At 49.1% G+C, this 14,443-nt stretch overlaps 1 long non-coding RNA gene across 1 annotated transcript in view; it reads right to left on the bottom strand.

Moving 5' to 3' along the window:
• Positions 1–6,397: 6,397 nt before the first annotated feature.
• Positions 6,398–14,443, bottom strand: part of LOC112106997 — a 37,276-nt gene continuing 29,230 nt past the window's right edge. The window contains exon 4 of the long non-coding RNA XR_003899772.1: positions 6,398–7,140. This is a non-coding gene — a long non-coding RNA (uncharacterized LOC112106997). The remainder of the gene's footprint in view (positions 7,141–14,443) is intronic.

Below are 14,443 nucleotides of genomic sequence, written 5' to 3'. Positions count from 1 at the left end.
TTGCTCGGGAGATCAAATGTCATCACTGTTTCGTCCATATTTCCTATTTGTGACAGTTCAAATGCATATTCCTTTCGATATTTTATAATAAATCTTTGGAAAGATTTGATTTTTTCTTCCAGATCTCTCGGCAGCTTTTGCGCTATCTTTGTTCGCTGACGAAGACAGAGACCATGATGGTTCATAAAGCGAGTACACTAACCCGCTGATGCGACAAACATTGATGGCTTTACTGACTTGTATTTGTCGTTTTTCGACATTTGCAGAGCACGCAGACAAATTCCAGTTCTAGTGACAATGTACCCATTTTGTCGACATTCAACAGCCCAATTATTGAGATCTTTCTCCAGCTCAGGAAATGAAGCGCACCTCGTTGGACATTTTTTCTTGCTTCTTGGCATGTCTTTTAGTGTTGTTTTATTTTTTCGCCATTCTCTTACTTGCTTCTCATTGATACAGAATTCACAAGCAGCGGCACAATTATTGTTTGCTTCTGCATATTCAACAACTTTAAGTTTGAGCGCTGCATGATAAGAAGACCTTTTTCTTTTGATTTCACCATTGTTCATTTTAAATACTAGTATGAAAATAGATTATTATTATTGTAGTTATAGATTTTGTAGGACTTTATATAGGAATGTCACCTGCTTTATCACTGTCAAATTATTATTGTTCTTTGTTTATTTTAAAGCAGCCCTGTAGATTGGCATGTCTGTGGGGATAACAGGCTATTTCAATTTTATTAGAGATTCCATTGACTGACATCAGTGCTATAGTACTATCATTCATTGTATTTTTCTGATTGGCTTGTAAGACATAGCATTTTGTGAAATGCATGGGTCAAATGTCATGCAGATCTGCAGCACTGCTCTTTTAAGAACATAAGAACGGCCATCCTGGGTCAGACCAAAGGCCCATCCAGCCCAGTATCCTATCTACCGAAAGTGGCCAATGCCAGATGCCCCAGAGGGAGTGAACCTAACAGGTAATGATCAAGTGATCTCTCTCCTGCCATCCATCTCCACCCTCTGACAAACAGAGGCTAGGGACACCATTCTTTACCCATCCTGTCTAATAGCCATTAGTGGACTTAACCTCCATTCATTTATCTAGTGCTCTTTTAAACCCTGTTATAGTCCTAGCCTTCACAACCACCTCAGGCAAGGAGTTCCACAGGTTGACTGTGCACTGTGAAAAAGAACTTCCTTTTATTTGTTTTAAACCTGCTGCCCATTAATTTCATTTGGTGGCCCCTAGTTCTTATATTATGGGAACAAGTAGATAACTTTTCCTTATTCACTTTCTCCACACCCCTCATGATTTTATTTACCTCTATCATATCCCCCCTTAGTTTCCTCTTTTCTAAGCTGAAAAGTCCTAGCCTCTTTAATCTCTCCTCATATGGGACCCGTTCCAAACCCCTAATCATTTTAATTGCCCTTTTCTGAACTTTTTCTAATGCCAGTATATCTTTTTTGGGATGAGGAGACCACATCTGTACACAGTATTCAAGATGTGGGCATACCATGGATTTATATAAGGGCAATAAGATATTCTCCATCTTATTCTCTATCCCTTTTTTAATGATCCCTAACATCCTGTTTTCTTTTTTGACTGCTGCTGTACACTGCGTGGATGTCTTCAGAGAACTATCCATGATGACTCCAAGATCTCTTTCCTGATTAGTTGTAGCTAAATTAGCCCCCATCATATTGTATGTATAGTTTTGGTTATTTTTTCCAATGTGCATTACTTTACATTTATCCACATTAAATTTCATTTTAGTATTCCTTTCAAGCCAATCTAGTCCACTAAACAAAGCCTTTGCAACTTTAAAAGGCTGCTGTATTGACATCAATAAATGGGTCGGCAAACTTTGGCTCCCGCTGGCGGGTCAGGATGTTTTGTTTACCTGGAGCGTCTGCAAAGCAGTGGCGCTTCCCACAGCTCCCATTGGCTGGGAACGGCAAACCGCGGCCACAGGGAGCTGAGGGGCTCCATGCCTGCAGACGCTCCAGGTAAATAAAATGACAATGTATTAGATATTCAATTCAATGATTCCATAGAGTTTAAAATAATCAAATTTTGGTGTAGACTTGTTTATAAGCCGACCCCCGCTCTTTGATGCATCATTTTTTTACCAGAAATATTCGGCTTATGAACGAGTATATATGGTAGATAAATTCATGGAGGTCCATCAATGGCTATTAGCCAGGATGGGCAGGGATGGTGTCCCTAGCCTCTGTTTGCCAGAAGCTGGGAATGGGTGATAGGGGATGGATTACTTGATGATTACCTGTTCTTTTCATTGCCTCTGGTGCACTTGGCATTGACTACTGTCGAAAGACAGGATACTGGGCTAGATGGATCTTTGGTCTGACCCAGTATGGCTGTTCTTATGTTCTCCAATTTACCCTGGCATGAGGTAGACAAGAAGCAGTGTTTTGACCAAGTGAGGACAGGGCTTGACCCAATCTGGTAAAAAACCAGGAGTGATGAGTGTGAGGGGGATGGGAGGGGAAGGATTTGCCATTCTTTCACTTGCCTTATTGCTCTATCTAGCCGTCTCAGACAGGAGCGTGTGACTCTCAGTACATGTTCCAAGCCACCGGCCCTCACATAAGCCCACAGAAGTGTCCACATTTAGCACATAGTTATTCTGAAAAATAATTCCATTGACCTCATTTCTACATCCTCTGGGCCTGCAAAGAAAGTACTGCAACGTCTGCTGCTCATCATTTGGCAGTGTTCACTGAAACATCACTGGTAATTAGGGAATTAATTCCCATAGCCATTTGACCACTGTAAGGAAGGGGGTCAGGGGCTACTGCTAGAGACCACATTAAAACAGCCTCTCTCAGTTTCACACAGGCCACATTTGAAGGCCACAGACCAACCAAATTACCATTTCTTGGGAAAAGCATTTATTTCTCAGAGCTCACAGGGAGAACAAGACAGACATAGTACAAAGAGAAGGAAACTGAGGAATCCTGGGCAAACCTCTGCCCCTTACCAGGCAGAACTTCTAAGAGGCCAAATCCTTACAGTCCGTAATCAATTTTTAAATCATCTCTTGGTCAGGACAACTCACTCTGGTTTGCCTGAGTAAGCAATAGAGTATTTGACCCACTAAAGGCAATGGGAGTTTTGCCGGGAAAAGCCTGCAAGATCTGACCCAATTTGAACATAGAGCTGTCATTCTATCAAAAGGGTCTGGTTAGAGTCTGAGCAGGAGCAGCTGAATCTTCCACTCAGTCACATTCATTAATGTCTGTGGGATTAGTCCAGCTTTACACCAGCAAAAACAAGTGCAGAATTTGGCCCTAGGATTGCAACTCATTTCTTCATGTGTAAATTGTTTTATAGGGCCCAGCATTGCCCGAGTGGCTTTGTTCTCCATCTGCTGGAGGTCGCTGGGACACTCCATTGGATCCCTCTGCAAACAGCATGGTTTGGAGTGTTCAAAGCACAAGTCCCCACACCCACTCATCCCAAGTCAGGCTGCTGTCTGTCCACCAGGAGAGGAGAAGAAGAAGAGGCTCTTAAGGACACTATGACAGCACCACCCCATCTCATGCACTGATGGTTACTGTGCTAGGGTCAACATCATGCTGTCTCCATCACAGCTCTCTCACTTTGCCTTTCTTTTCTGCTCTCCTCCATGGCTCTTGTCCTTTGAAGCACTAGCACCCCAAATTGGAGCCAGTTCTTAAGCGAAGGTGGAGATTGGGTATTGGGAACTGCTGGCAAGCCCATGCTGTTAGTGGGATTTGAGCATAGGCTGGGAAGGTAGCTGGCTTTCTGCCTATGCAGGGGACAGGCACTGGTTGGGACGAAGTGGGGGCCTTGGGCTGTCCCCAGTGACGGCAACGGCAAGGCTCCCATTGACAGCGATGAGAACAAGAGTATCTTGTTAATGGGCCAAAATCTGCCCGCTCTTAAACTCAGAGAAGCCCCTCAATTCCATGGATCTAGAGAAGCCCCATGTTCAGCCTATCATGTGCTTTTACCTCCCACGCACCTCCCCCGTGCAACACGTGCTACTCCTTCGGAGAAAGACTTTCATTCACACGTTAAGGCTATGAAAAAACAACCCCGAGTGACAAAAGTTTTAGCGCTGAAAAGCACCAGTATAGACAGCACTTTATCACCGGGCTGTGCTTCCGGCAATAAAGCTACCACTCCTCATTCGGGGTGGTTATTTTTTATCACCAGGAGAGCTCTTCCCTGGCAATAAAGCATGACTACACTCCATGTCAGAGTCTCTCCATGGCAGATTTGTCACAGAAGGGCCACCAGTATTGGGTCTAGAGAAGGTGGCAGCTTTTAGCCTGCTCTTCCTCTCCTGCCTCCATGGTATCCCAGAATAGCACCTCCTGCTCCAGTCACACTGCTTGCCTAAGTCTCTCTTAAGACCCTTATTTATGTTAGATAAGGGTCACTTGGCTGAGATGTGGTTGGGGTTCACAAGAAATCCACAGGGAAAGAAAGTGTTAAATCCCCAATGAAAATATCCTTAGCCCTGGAGTTTAACTGGGTACATGCCCTACCACAGAAGTTTTGTGACACTAGGGAAAGTAACCATCTGTGCATTGCTGCACCCTGTATGGCAGACAGCACATCAACAAGGAAGGGCACCCATGTGTGCACAGGGAATTGAGATTAGAACTTGTGCTTGTGCTTCTAGATCCCTTCTAAATGCATCTGGGATAGATTCTGGGCTGCATACTCTGGGACCAGGCTTCATCCCTAGGGAGTTTATGGAGAGTTGTCACAGACTCACCATCCTGGAGTGCCTCCTTCTGGCAAGACCCAGCCTCGCAGCCCCTCTGCCTCACCTTCCTCCTCCTCCTCCAGACTACAGTGACTTAGCCCTCCAGCCAGGTCACGCTGAGAGTCCCACTCCTTTGGGGGTAGCAGAGTTCCAACTCCAAGGAACGAGAACTCTTCTAGCCCTCTCCAGATGCTTCTCCTCTCCCCCAGCCTCTGCAGAGCTCATCCTCGCTCTTGCAGACACTGCCTCGGAGGAAACTCAGCTCCTCCTGTGCCACTGACTCTCAGTGCTTCTTCCCTAGCGTTTCCCTCTTCTCCCAGACCTGATTTAGCAGCCCCCTTCTCCCCAGCTACCCTCTCTCCCAACAGGAACAGGGTACAAGCTCCCTCAATGGTTCCTTTCCCAGAGACAGAAAACTCCAGTCCCAGCTACTGCTCTCCTGGACCCCCCAGCTGGCTGTAATCCATAATTATCCATCTCTTCTCCAGGTGCCATAGAATGGGCTAATTGGGGTCCCCAGCTCCTGTTAACCCTGTCATTGCCAGTGTGGGGTACTGGCCCATCACAAGAAGAGAGGAGTTGTTTTCCCCTTAGCTCCACCTTTGATAGTGTGACAAACACAGAACAATGTTTACAAAGCTTGAATCCATTATTAAAATGCCTGTGGAACTCCATCAAGACTCTGTGCTTGTAACACCAGGAAATACCAACTGCCTGCAGGAGAAATCTGTGTGAGCATTCTCTGTACGCCCTCTGCTGCTGTACATGACTCTAGCACACCTTTATGAAAAGCATCAGGTCTCACAAAATATTGTATAAGAAAGAAATGTTTATTTAACCCTTGATATTGCAGCAGAGGATGTAGATGTGCTATACACCATGATTAGAGCTCAGCTGTCAAGGTTTCTGGTCAACATCCCTTTGGGGAAGGGGCTGTTCTTTTGTTCTGCGTTTGTACAACACCTACCACAACGAGGCCCTGGCCCATGCCGTGGGCGAGCTCCTAGGCACTTCTACAGTACAAATAATGACATGGTGTTATACTATTGATTGACAGATCACTTGGGCAGGGGCGGCTCTACGGTTTTTGCCACCCCAAGCACGGCGGTCCGCTGGTCACGCGGATTCGGGGGCATGCCTGCAGGAGGTCCGCCGGTGCCGCACCTTCAGCATCCTCGCCGCCGAATTACCGCCGAAGCCACGGGACCGGCAGACCTCCTGCAGGCATTCCGCCGAAGGCAGCCTGACTGCCGCCCTCACAGCGACCAGCAGGCTGCCCCCCGTGGCTTGCCACCCCAGGCATGCGCTTACTGCGCTGGTGCCTGGAGCTGCCCCTGCACTTGGGGCCAGATTTTGGAGGCTTGACTGATGCTGGCCATATCACCCTCACCCAGCAGTCAAAACCCAGCAGGGGGCTGCAGGTCGGGAGTGAGGGGCACTGGCAGAGCTGTATGGGGAGCCCATGGCTGTGGCAAATACATCAGCAAAGGGTGGCAAGCAGTGGCATGTCTGAATGCATGACTGCTGCAATGCACCAGAGCCAGATTCTGATCTTGGTTATGTCAGTATAAAACTAGAGCAACTCCATTTACTGCAGTAGAGTTGTTCTGGATTTATGGTGGTGTAACAGAGAAAAAAATCTGACCCCCAATAGCTTACTCTCAGAGGCCCAGCTCTTGGAGTGCCAAAGTAGCCAATGCTAAGCAACAAGGTCCAGAGCAGCCTGCACAAAAAAGAAAACAGATACTGCAGCTTGCTAGCTAGAGACCCCTTGATTGCCATAAGAGAGCAACGTAGAGGCAGGAACCAGCACAGTCAGGCCTTACAGTCACAGGATTGCAGAGAGCAAAGAGACCTACTGTGGAACAACACAGATTGTACAGGAGGGTTTTCACTCCAAACATCAAAAAGAAACTGACCAGGCCAAATAAATGAGGGTTTCTTGAGACAGTAGCTTTTTTTATTGTAAATGTTGCTCTCTCCTGCCAGTGCTGAGCACTGTACCAGCCACAGGGAGCCTGGGAGAAGCTGCCCTCTTTGAGGAACAGGAAACAGGGCTTCCACTGAAGCAATCAGTCAGCCTGCAGTGACTGAATTTCAGAGTGGATTAAGTATGCAGCTGTACAAACATATTGGGAAGTTTATTCTCAAGAAACAGCAAATGTGTCTGACCTGGCCTCCCCGGGGAGATTGGGTTGTTTAGTTTTTTTTAAAAAAAAGGCAATACAATGTCAAATGTGCAGCATCCCCCTCTCTGCCATGCTCAGGAAGAGCCTCCTCTTCTTCATTTTACTCCAGGGCTTTTTCAGGAAGGCTGTGATGTCACTACTTCTGCAAGCTGCCACTGCACACACTGGGAACCGGAGCTGTCGGAGAAGCCAGTGAAAGTAAGTCAGTTTCGTGCATGGTGCAAATGGCAGCAGGAAGCAGAAAGAGTCTGGAAAGAGGAAAAACTAGGGCATGCCTCCTTCATCAGCATTCTGACGGGAGAGGGAAACCAGACGTTTGGATACTGGGCAAAAACATTGACAATTTCATGAAAAACCACCAAGTTGTTTCCGTTTCATGAGGTTCAAAATTGAACCGCTTTTCCCATCAATTTTCACAGAATATTTTTTAAAATCTTGAATTTTCAAAATTTCAATTTCCTCCTTTTCCCACAGATTGAAAGAAAGTAAATGATGTCTTGGGCAGAGTTGGATTAAGGTTTTGTGGGCCCCTCTCCACCCCTTTCACCTGTGGTCCCATCCCTGTTCTGCCCCCCCCCCCCCCCCCCATGGCCCTACACCTGTTCCACCCAAAGTCCCATCCCATTCTGCCCCCCAATGTGGCCCTGAAACCCATTTGCTCCTTTCTGCCCCCCAAGACCACCACAGCTCTGGGCCGCAGCGGGAAGTGAGAGCTACTCCAGTCCCAGGGCCACAGCTGGATTTGAGCGCTGGGGCTTCCCCCACCACCCAGCGCTTCTGCTAGGGAGCAGAGTTGGGGCACAGGGGCTTCCCCCGCCCTGCCCGCCCATCTGGCACTTCTGCCAGGGCTTCAGGTTTCTGCCACGCAGTGGCAGATTTTTGCCAGGGCCCCTGGACGCAAGCCTCATTGGCCCAGTGGCTAATCCACCACTGGTTTTGGGGGATGGGGGTCTTATTCTTCTTTCCCCCCCCCATAACTTTTCAAAACTTCCTCTACAGCGTGGCAGAATTACAGTTTCCACTGGGCCCTGAGGCTCTGAGGTGCTGAGCATCCACAGCTCCCCATGGCTTTAGCTAGAGTTATGGGTACTTAGCATTTCTGATGCTCTGAGACACAGCTCCTTGAAGGAGGGACTGGCCCTTCTGTCTTGTGCAGCACTGTTTGTGCCCAACAAGTCATTAACAGTGACAGTTACCCACATGCAGGCAGCCAGGGTCAGTGGCTCCTAGTATCCCATGGAATGAGATATTTTACCATGGGGCGGGGAGGTGGGGCCATGAATGAAGAAGCTGTAAAAGAACCACAGCTCTGGGGACTGGACTGGTCTTTCCAACATCAATTGCAGCTTTGGCCTGGTCTACACTATGGGGTTAGGTCGATTTTAGCCGCGTTAGGTCAACAACCAACCCCGTTCCGTTGACCTAAATGGCTCTTAAAATCGACTTCTGTACTCCTCCCCGACAAGGGGAGTAGTGCTAAAATTGACCTTGCTGGATCGAATTTGGGGTAGTGCGGACGCAAATCGACGGTCTTGGCCTCTGGGAGCTATCCCAGAGTGCTCCATTGTGACCGCTCTGGACAGCACTTTGAACTCCGATGCACTAGCCAGGTACATAGGAAAAGCCCTGGGAACTTTTGAATTTCATTTCCTGTTTGGTCAGCGCGGTGAACTCAGCAGCACAGGTGACCATGCAGTCCCCCCAGAATCGCAAACGAGCTCCAGCATGGACCGAAAGGGAGACACTGGATCTGATTACTGTATGGGGAGAAGCATCTGTGCAGGCCGAACTCCGATCAAAAAGAAGAAATGCAAATATATTTGCCAAAATCTCACAGGGCATGTTGGACAGAGACTACAACAGGGACACACAGCAGTGCCACGTGAAAGTTAAGGAGCTCAGGCAAGCCTACCAAAAGACAAAGGAGGCAAACGGTCACTCCAGGTCAGAGCCCCATATATGCCACTTCTATGATCAGCTGCATGGCATTCTAGGGGGGTACCCTACCACTATCCCACCACTGTCCGTGGACACCTGCAAGGGGGGAGTCTCATGCAACAGGGAGGAGGATTTTATGGAGGAGGAGAGGAGGAGAATGTGCAGCAGGCAAGTGGTGAATCCATTCTGCCCAGCAGCCAGGACCTTTTCATCACCCTGGAGCCAATACCCTCCCAAGGCGGGATCCCCAAACCCTGAAGCCGGAGAAGGCCCCTCTGGTGAGTGCACATTTGTAACTACAGTACAGGGTTTAAAAGCAATAGTGTTTAATGTTTGATTTGCCCTGAAGACTTGGGATGCATTCGCGGCCAGTACAGCTACTGGAAAAGTCTGTTCACATGTCTGGGGATGGAGAGGGAATCCTCCAGGGACATCTCCATGAAGCTCTCCTGGAGGTACTCTGAAAGCCTTTGCAGAAGGTTTCTGGAGAGGGCTGCCTTATTTCATCCTCCACGGTAGGACACTTTACTACACCAATCCAGTAGCAAGTAGTCTGGAATCACTGCAGCACAAAGCATGGCAGCGAATGGCCCTGGGTTTTGGTCGCATTCAAGCAACATTCGGTCTATATCTTTCTGTGTTAGCCTCAATAGAGTGATATTCATGGTCACCTGGTTGAAATAGGGAATTTTTGTAAGGGAACAGTAAAAGGACCCCGTTCATGCTGGGCTGTTTGCACTTGGCTAAAAGGGATCATCTTGGAGAATAGCCACATGACGGGAGGAGGGGAGAAGGGATCATCCCAGAGAATAGCCACGTGGTGGGGTGGGGGTAGGTGTGTGCTGTACATCTACCCGAAAACCACAGTCCCTCCTTTTAAATGTGAAACCCAACCCATTGCTTGTTCTGGGAAAGGAGGGCGCTGCAGTTTGAAAACATTCCCACGTTATGAAGGCGTAAGAAGCCAACCCTGCGTACCAAAAGGCTTACCATGGCTGCCTGGAAACTGAATTCTGTTGCCCAGCCGTGTGTGATGTGTAACCATACCGGCAGGCGCTCAATATAAAAGGCAAAATGCAACCTTGTACCTAAAGCACATGTGCTGTCTGCTGTGAATTGCTTGATTCACTGTGAAAGAGTCTCCCTTTTGTTCTCAGAAATGTATCATCTTAAATTTTACTCTCCCTTTTTATCTCCCTCCAGGTGCAAATGTTTCTATGCTCCCCCTATCATCTCCGTCCCTGAGGTTATCATAAATTAGAAGGCAAAAAAAACCACACTCGCGAGGACATGTTTTCCAAGCTCATGCAGTCCTCCCACACTGATAGGGCACAGCTTAATGCATGGAGGCATTCAGTGGCAGAGGCCAGGAAAGAATTAAGTGAGCAGAGGCAGGACACGATGCTGAGGCTAATGGGGGAGCAAACGGACATGATGAAGCATCTGTTGGGGGAAGCAAACGGACATGATGAAGGGTCTGTTGGAGCTGCAGGAAAGCCAACAAGAGCACAGACTCCCACTGCATCCACTGTATAACCGCCTACCCTCCTCCCCATGTTCCATATCAGCCTCACCCAGATGCCCAAGAACGCGGGGGGGGGGGGGGGGGGGGGAGGCTGCAGGCACCCAGCCACTCCACTCCAGAGGATGGCCCAAGCAACAGTTTGATTTTTAGTGTGGCTACAATAAACAATGTGGCCTTGTCCTTCCCTCCTCCCCCACCTCACCCGGGCTACCTTGTCTGTTATCTCATTTTTTTTTAATTAAGAAAGAATGCATGGTTTCAAAACAATAGTTACTTTATTTCAAAGGGGGATGGGTAGCTGGCTTACAAGGAATTAAAATCAACAAAGGGGGCGGGTTTGCATCAAGGAGAAACACACACAACGAAGCCTGGCCAGTCATGAAACTGGTTTTCAAAGCCTCTCTGATGCGCAGCACGCCTTGCTGTGCTTTTCTAATCGCCCTGGTGTCTGGCTGCTCAAAATCGGACGCCAGGCGATTTGCCTCAACCTCCCACCCCGCCATAAACGTCTCCCCCTTACTCTCACAGATATTATGGAGCACACAGCAAGCAGCAACAACAACGTTGGTTGTGCTGAGGTCTGATCTACTCAGCAAACAGTGTCAGTGAGCTTTTAAATGTCCAAAGGCACATTCTACCACCATTCTGCACTTGCTCAGCCTATAGTTGAACTGCTCCTTACTACTGTCCAGGCTGCCTGTGTATGGCTTCATGAGCCATGGCATTAAGGGATAGGCTGGGTCCCCAAGGATAACTATAGGCATGTCCACATCCCCAACAGTTATTTTCTGGTCTGGGAAGTAAGTCTGGGAAGTAAGTCCCTTCTTGCAGCTGCTCGAACAGCAGCGACATTCCTAAATATGCGAGCGTCATGCACCTTTCCTGGCCATCCCACGTTGATGTCAGTGAAACGTACCTTGTGATCCGCCAGTGCTTGCGGCACCATTGAGAAGTACCCCTTGCGGTTCATGTACTGGTTGGCAAGGTGGTCCAGTGCCAAGATGGGGATATGCGTTCCGTCTATCATCCCACCACAGTTAGGAAACCCCATTGCAGCAAAGCCATTCAGTATGACCTGCACATTTCTCAGAGTCACTACCCTTGATAACAGAATGTCAATGATTGCATTGGCTACTTGGATCACAGCAGCCCCCACAGTAGACTTGCCCACTCCAAACTGATTCCCGACTGACCGGTAGCAGTCAGGCGTTGCAAGCTTCCACAGGGCTATCGCCACTCGCTTCTCAACTGTCAGGGCAGCTCTCATCTTGGTATTCCTGTGCTTCAGGGTGGGGGAAAGCAACTCACAGAGTTCCAGGAAAGTGGCCTTACGCATGCAAAAGTTTCGCAGCCACTGTGAATCATCCCATACCTGCAACACTATGCAGTCCCATCAGTCTGTGCTTGTTTGCCTGGCCCAGAATTGGCATTCCATTGTATCAACCAGCCCCACTGCCGCCATGATATCCCAATTGCCACAGCCCGTGCTTTCAGGAATGTCTGTGTCCATGTCCTCATCAAAATCCTCCTTGTGCTGGCGTCTCTTAGCCCGGTTCTGCATATACTCCAGGATAATGCGCAAGTTGTTTACAATGCTCACAACAGTAGCGGTGACGGTGAGCTGAGTGGGCTCCATGCTTGCCATGGTATGGCGTCTGCACGGGTAACCCAGGAAAAAAGGCGCAAAACGATTGTCTGCCGTTGCTTTCACGGAGGGAGGGGCGACTGACAACATGTATCCAAAACCACCCGCGACAATGTTTTTGCCCCACCAGGCATTGGGAGCTTAACCGAGAATTCCAGTGGGCAGCGGAGACTGCTGGAACTGTGGGATAGCTACCTACAGTGCACCGCTCCGTAAGTCGATGCTAGCCACGGTAGTGAGGACGCACTCCGCTGACTTAATGCGCTTAGTGGGGACATACGCAATCGACTGTATAAAATTGATTTCTATAAAATTGAACTAATTTCATGGTGTAGACATACCCTTTGTTACCTCTTTCCTGCTGTTCTCCAGTCCCCCCTACTGGCGACTCCTAGCTCCCAGCACTGGCTTCTAGTGCTGATTTCAGCTTTGCCTTCACTGGAACAAGCCAAGAGCACAGTGCACAGCTCTGCTTCTTTTCCTCCTGCAACGTGTGGTCTGTTCTCCAGGCACTGCCTCCCCAGAGCTCAGTTATAGATGCCCTTGCAAACGATTTCCCACGCTGACTCAGTACCAAGGGCTGTGGAAACAGTGCCCAACTTGCTGCTGAGCAGATGGTTGCGTCAGCTACAAGTCTTCCCATTGCATGCCATGTCAGCTGGCAAGCCACATTCAGCAGCAGGGTAGGGCTGGGTGGAGTGGCTCTTACTAAGTGAGAATTACTCACAATGAGGGAACTCCCCCGTGAGCAGCTAACCCCAAGCTGGGGGAGTAGATCAGAGTGAACAGGCATGTATGGCAACAGCTGCATTGCCCTCTTAGCAACACCAGGGTCTCCAATTCATGCATGCTCCTAGGCAGGTGCCCTTGAGGGGGGGAATGGGTAAAGGGGACCCCTTCTCCCCTCCCCCTCCCAGAGCATGTTTGCAGATGGCAAGTGTAATTTGGTTGCTAGTGCTCTGGAAGTGCTGGTAGTGGGGGGAGGGGGGGCCAGTCTGGCCAGCACTAACTGGCCAAGGGGGGATGTGTTGAGGCACTAGCATGAGCGCTGGGGAGAGCGCTGTAGAATAGCTAAAGCAACTGCTGTAGGCACCCCCAGCACTCCTGCCACATGACACTTGCTGTGCCTTCTGCAGGCATAATGCTCCCCACATTGGCATGGTGCTGGTTCACAGAGACCACCGACATGAAAGCTGGAAGGAATCCATTGGTTCATCTAGCCCCCTGCCACAGCAGGCCTACCCCCTCAAAAGTAACCTTTAGGGCCTGGCTTTAACTGAAAGGTTTCCGTTGTCCTGAGTTCTGGCAGCAAGACAGACTTGGTTAGTGCCTGGGGCAGCAGAGTCAGTAGTTAGAAATTCAAGGCCCTACAGAGACTGCTGTGAAACCAGCTGTGCTTCCAGCTCCAGCCCATCTCCCAAAGAGCCTGATGGTTCCATTTCGAGACAGGTGAAACAATCATGGCCATCGAGCCAAGGAAGTTCATCTGTTTTTGGTCACTAACAAACACGATGGCTCTTGCTGCTGCTTGTGCTTGGCTGTATCGGTGCTGGTTTCCCCCAGGCAAAGGGGCGTCAGAGGCTCTGAGCGAGTGGATGGCTCAGATTGTTCTCCTGCTCAGTGTGGGGGAGCTAATTGGAGATTGGTTTAATCCATTTACAGCCTTTGAAGTGAATAAGCAGATGTCTGAAGTGGCTCCCTTTAATCTTTACACAGCTGCTCTGGGTCACCCTCCCATCAGCCAATGCCTCCACCAGTGCCTGCTGTGGTTGGGCTGCGAGTTCAGACAGCCTGCAGCCAGTTCCCCCTCAGACCTGGTGATGGTCTGAGTCCCTAATAGGCCTTCTTACAAATCACCCAGAAGGGAAGAGCAATGCAAACTCCCCCCACCCCAAAATAGGGTGGTATATGGCATCACCCGCCATCCCTCTCTAGGAGCCCCCCTGCAAGTCTGGGCAGGTGGGGGCAAAGCAGTGCCATGTCTGGGCAGATGCAGGAATCTTCATGGCCCCATCTCTCTTCTCCGCAGTCCTATATTGCAGGGCAACATAATGTGTTACTGTCAGCTCCACTTACACACATTCTCCCCATGCTCTGAAATGCCTTCAGGGGGCAATTTAGGTCAATTCTGGCAAGGAAGAATGGGCAGCTGGACTCCTGAGGAAGCTGTCCTGAATTGTGCCCTGGCCACTGGTAGAAAGGACTTCTATGACATTCTGCCAAGAGCGCCCTATCTCAGATTTGACTGTGGTCAGCAATAAGGTCCCCACTATTCACCAAGTCCATCCAAGCAGCCTCTGAAAGGTTCTTGAGCCTAAATAACACTATTCTTATCGACAAACTAGGCAAATACAATTTAGATGGGGCTACTA

This window comes from Terrapene carolina, unplaced genomic scaffold (assembly GCF_002925995.2).
Source record: "Terrapene carolina triunguis isolate 2854851 unplaced genomic scaffold, T_m_triunguis-2.0 Scaffold67, whole genome shotgun sequence".
Lineage (NCBI taxonomy): Eukaryota > Metazoa > Chordata > Testudines > Emydidae > Terrapene > Terrapene triunguis.
The sequence above is the reverse complement of the archived record's forward strand: the minus strand, read 5'-3'. Positions and strand labels throughout refer to the sequence as shown.